Genomic DNA, 6,071 nt, shown 5'->3' with positions numbered 1-6,071 from the left:
TTTATATTTACTGTGTGTGTGTGTGTGTGTGTGTGTGTGTGTGTGTGTGTGTGTGTGTGTGTGTGTGTGTGTGTGTGTGTGTGTGTGTGTGTGTGTGTGTGGCGTGCATTTACATTCTTGGATAATATTCAAGAGATATCACAACAAATATATTAATTTTGCTTATTCTAATCATATTGTTCATTTTTTTTTTATACCAAACGCAAAGTATATCTTCGGTGATGACATTACCTTACTAACAAGATCTTTATTATTAACATTATCACCTTATTATTATTATTATTATTATTATTATTATTACTATTATTATTATTATTACTATTATTATTATTATTATTATTATTATTGTTATTATTATTATTAAGTTTATTACAAGTACTGTCACTATTCTCTCTCTCTCTCTCTCTCTCTCTCTCTCTCTCTCTCTCTCTCTCTCTCTCTCTCTCTCTCTCTCTCTCTCTCTCTCTCTGGTGCATGCTGTTATCACTGCAAGACGCTTTCTGACGAGGGGTGCACCTCGGAGCTGCCTATACTGTGGTGGGCGGCTGTATCATATACTGAGCTGGCTAAATTGATAGTGCCACCCAAGATTATCATTACTTTTACTCTAAGACGCTTCATTGTTTCATATGAACGTATTCCAAGAAATATTACTGCACCTGTAGGCGTAAGTGAATGTTTAGCGGTACATCTCACTGTTCATTATTATTATATTCTGGTCTACATATTCCCATGTTAATCTTAAAATGTGAAGTAAATTTACTGTATTCTCACGAAGGCTATTATTTAACTGTAAGATATCGGATTATCTCTATTTGGGTAATCCCGTATCTTGCACTCAAACAAGATTCCGATTAGAAACACAATGCCGTTTCGTCACACGTTTCAAAACAAGACTGGGATACGTAGACCAATCAGCGAGTGAGTCAGTGGCAGTTTTAAGATGTTCGCGTGTTCTCAGGGAGGAACATTATAGTGACAGTTGATGGGGGTGTGACTAGATTAACCAGAAATTTATCGGAGCAAGTTACAGTAAAAAGTTAACAGTGAAAGTGACGAAAAATCAATACTTACACTGGTCGCTTTTTGTATTTGTAAGGTGGACAGGATAAGTGCGCTCTAGAATGAGAATGCAGGCGCGGAAATGAGAACGAATAAAAAGTATATAGAACGCAGCTTAAGTACAAACCCGTGCTAGTGACGGTTTCTTTAAGTTACAAAGCTCAACAGTACATCAATGTTATCGTTACAGGATGCGCAGAAAAATGTGAATTTCCCGATGTGCGCAAAAAATCAGTCGGCAGCAAACACCAAGTCGCTTCTTAGAATACATCAAAGGCCAAGGTGTTCAATGACTTGACGACGCAGTGCAGAAGAGATCTCATGTTTCGCTTCTCAGAAACACGAAGAAAAAAGTTGTATTTAGAGCATCGAAGCCAGCGATATTAATGATTTCTTTGTATTACCTTGATCTGCAGTCTGTCTGGCCGCCTTTTTACAACATTACTTATGCTGTACTAATATCAAAACACGGGTGCCCAAAGGGATTAGTTTACAGGAAGATATCGTCAAAGAAGTAAAAAAAAATCAATCAATAACTAACAATATCACTGCGTGTCTCCTTCTGTCCGTTGAGCTTTGATGATGTTCCGGGTCTCTGTCTGCCTTTGCATCACGGCCCGGCCTTGATTTATCCCACAGCAAGTTTCCTTCTATGAGTTTTCCGTTCTGAGTCTGGTCAAGCACGGTAACTATTCTTTCCAGTTGACAGAATGCCTTCAACTTTATGTATTTTTTCTTGTCTTTCAGTCTCTTCCGCTTCTTTCTGGTAGGCAAGGTCTGTATATAGCTAAGACGTATGAACAGAAGTAATGTTTCATCCAAAATCTTCTGAATCAATCACGCTAATTATGCTAGTAAGATTGTGGCGACCAGAATCATTGGCAACATTTGTATCTATCAGGCAGCTAAAAGTCATCATTATCTACGCAGCGTACAGATAATGAGAACAAGTAGCAAACAAGTGACACGAAAAGAAACAACTTTACGTGCATTTACATTACATGCTGCGATAGATTTTCTCGACCCACGCTTCCTTGCCGAAGTTACGACCTTCAAAATATACGGGGAAGAAGAATGAGAGTCGTGGCGGAGCTGAGAGCGTGTCAGTCTGAATCTGCAGACGTTATGTTACTCCTCCTAGTGGCCGGAAGAACAAATACTTGCACCTCAGTAACAAGTGGTTAGAAATTACATGCCAACCACATCCTTCACTTCAATGTAACTTTGAGTAACCCTAACATTTTCCCACACCAAATCAATCATATTCTTTTACGTGTCCTTTGCATTCTCAGTCATAGATAAAAAGTCTACAAAAAAATTGGGAATCGCTCGCATGTAAAGAATCACAGAAATCAGAACTTTATCTGAATCGCGTGAGACAGCGGTCCTCTTTTTTTCATCGCGTGCCATGGCCCACCCAGCCACCAAGCTTCGGCTGCCTGGAGTCCGCGCTAATCATCATGCGTGCCTTGCTGTGACGGAATCCTAAGTATCAGCAACTATTCTCGTGTCCTTCTAACAACGGCCACTCGTAATCATAACGGGAGGAATGGAAAAAATCGTGTCGGTATCTTGACTTTGTGGTATAAAAAAAAGGCGGGGCTTTACAAATTACTACAATGAAAAAAACTTCACTCACTAACCACAAACCCAAACCGTCCGTGCCGCGTCGGCCTCCCTGGCTTCCCACACACTGATAATTCGAGGGTGGGGTAAGACAAGGTTCCCGAGCATTCCCAAGTGTTGTAACCAAGGGTCAGCGCGGTGCCCCAGGCTGGCGGCTGCCTTCCCTCTCCTGCTCCGCCACACACATCCCGCCAACGCCCCTAGCAGCCACATAAGTCATCCCTGATCAGAGCACTGTCATTACATAGTTATAAGTTAACTACACCAGTTCTCTCAAATCTATTTCCATTACAAGCCACTAACACATGATCGATGGCTCCACGTCACCTGGCCTTGCTGGCGGCACGGTAAAAGCGGAGTGGCTGCTTCTTTTACATAAATGAAGCTTCACCAGTACGGACGATGGATAAAGTGACTAACAGCGTGACTGAGTTTCCATAGAAATAACACCAGTAACAGTGATTGTAATGTTAAATAAGACAGTCAAGAAGAGTAATTCAATCCTTTCCAACCAGTTCCATCGTCTCATTCCGAAATACAGTTCATTAGCTATGTGGAGAGTCCGCCTAACAGCTTCGTTATGGTAGGAGCTGGGCGAGATGAAAGTTGAGGCGACAAGGTGGCGAGCACAGACACATTTAAGAACATAAGAAATAAGGGAAGCAGGAAGAAGCGACCAGGCTTACACGTGGCAATCCCTGGATGAAATATGCCCACCTCTTTCCATCTATCATCCCCATCCATAAACCCGTCTAATTTTCTGTTAGTGATGCAAGTTTCAGAGACTTACAAAACACTAGAGTCCTTTATTTAAATGTACTTCTTTCTAACTTTCGTAACCCAGAGTCATTACCACACACATGGCAGTCACACGCCAAACAGGTAATACTTTTTCTGAACCTCGTGTATGAAAATTCATAGTTTAAATGTCGTGCTAAGGGAGGAAGGAAGGAGAAAAAGAAGGAATGTGAAAGCGGGGGACGGAAGGAAGGAAGGAAGGGAGGAAGAAGAGGATGGGAGGTAAGGAGGATGGTAGGGGGGATGAGGGGGTGGGAGAGAAAGAGGGTGGTAGGGAGGTAAGGCAGAGAGGCTGAATAGAGATAAGAGGGAGTGAGGAAGTGTGTGGCAGGGAGGTGGGAGGGAAGAGGGAGAGAGAGAGAGGGGGAAGGAAGGAGGGAATGATAGGGGAAAGTGAGGCGGAGAGTGGTATCCAGAGAGAGAGAGAGAGAGAGAGAGAGAGAGAGAGAAACTATTTAGTCACTGCTCATCGTCTTAATAACAAATCTAGTCACTAATACTAAATACTTCGCTCAGACTCACGAAAACCATGCGTTTGTAACAAGAACGACAAGAAACCAAGCACATTTTCAACTTACATCTTCACTACAGTCACACTCCCGGCAAGTAACAGCAATTGTAACACTGATCACATTGAATCCTGGAGACAAACACTCTTGGTACATCGTTGCCTGGTCCTCTCAACTCTTTCGTTTTCCTGGTGAGTCCCGCAGCGCCTTGTGAAAAAACGGGGGATACTGAAGTAGAGAAGGAAGGAGGACAGGGAATGGAAAAAGGATAAGGGAAGATAGGCTGGGGGAAGGACATAGGAAGAGAAGGAACAAGTGAGGGGGAAGAATAGAGGGTGGAGGATGGGTAAGGACAGATAGGGGGGGGAGTGATGGTTACCTCTCCACCTCGTTAATAACTTACATGATGCATCACCTCCGATTCACTTCCTGGACAGCTCGAAGCCTCGTAATGAACACATGTGCTCTCTCTCTCTCTCTCTCTCTCTCTCCACAAAGCACAACGCTATGCTTCCTTGGCTAACACAGTGAAGCCGAACCCGAGGCGTCACTAGAGTAAATCAGTATGACTCGCCCTACCACCCCTCTTGTTTAATAATTAAGGATGAAATTATTCTTGTAGGGGAGAGATTAATGACACTGACTCGTGTTTCTGTTATCCTGTATCTCTCATTGTATATTCCATGACTATTAAACCCCCAAGTATCCACGTATTGAAAGCACTAACAACCATTACAGTAACAAGTAATAGATGTTGATTATGAAGTCACAATGCTGGTTAGACATTATTTCATATCAATAATTTACTATGAATTAAACATTAAACTACAATAAAACAGCAACCATCCTTAAATATAAATAAAAATGAAAAAAAATAAAAGCTAACAGCCATTACAGTTATAACTATGGTGACAAGTAACAGTAATTAACTATGAAGTCCATTCCATATCTTTATTTTACTACCCTACATCAGCCTATGTGTCACCTTACTGACTTCTACAACATGCGTCACTGGAAACCAGCGAACAAAGAAAATTAACAACCATTATCAACAGGTGGTTGTCATAACTATTAAACATATCCCACACACTTAACGTATCACCCTAATAAAATCTACAAAACACATTACCAACACCACCAGAGTATAACATGTGGAGTCTAAACGGGAGGACGAGGCTGCCTGCGTGACGGCGGCACTAAAACCACCTTGACAAGTTGATATCTTCCTCACCTGTCACGCCGTCCTTCATTGGCATTCCTGTTCCTGCTTCTCCTGACGAGCTGCGCCATACGATCCAGTCTTGGTGGGCCCATAACTCAGTAATCCTTCAGAGGGAACACGGGATATGGGAAACGCTCTCCCTCCGCAGCTACTCCGTTACCGGCTTCTCGTGGGTGTGTCTAACCGGCATCGTTCTTCCTTACAGATGGCGGTAGGATCAGATCTCTGGCGGGTTTGTTTAAATTCAAGTGTGTACAATGATTTCGCCTTCCTTTTGACTGTATTTTTCTTTTTCTTTTTCAGGTGGTTGGGAAAATAGAGTAGTTATTATTATAGTGACTATATTCAAGGCTGACATATCTCTAAAGGGAAGAGATGGTATACACACACATTCACACACACACACACACACACACACACACACACACACACACACACATCAAATCAGTTTGCAGTATACTTACCAAAGTAATAATTCCAAACAAATATTTTAAATTCCTGTACCCACTGCTCAGTTTTACTACGTCCCTCACACTGGCCAACAGACTCAGGGAATCATGTCTCTCCGTCAACAGCAATAAAACTCCCGCATTGTGGCCCAGGAGTCACAATATGTGTTATTAATGTTGATTTTGGTCCGTCTCAGTGCTCTCAGGTCTCCGTCTGTGCCTCGTATTCAGAAACGCTTTGCTCTTATCACAATTATTTGCAAAGGCCACAAAAATTAGAAGGGGGGTTCTCAAGAGTGTTTCTCCTATTGATAATATAGGAATCCTTTTATTCTATCACTAAAATCATAAAAATACCCTTGAAAACCAGTGTAACTTAAATTACTAAAGGCTTGAGGGGCCGAG

Source organism: Scylla paramamosain, chromosome 14, assembly GCF_035594125.1.
Source record: "Scylla paramamosain isolate STU-SP2022 chromosome 14, ASM3559412v1, whole genome shotgun sequence".
In the NCBI taxonomy this organism is placed as follows: domain Eukaryota; kingdom Metazoa; phylum Arthropoda; class Malacostraca; order Decapoda; family Portunidae; genus Scylla; species Scylla paramamosain.
This window is presented reverse-complemented; position numbering follows the sequence as displayed.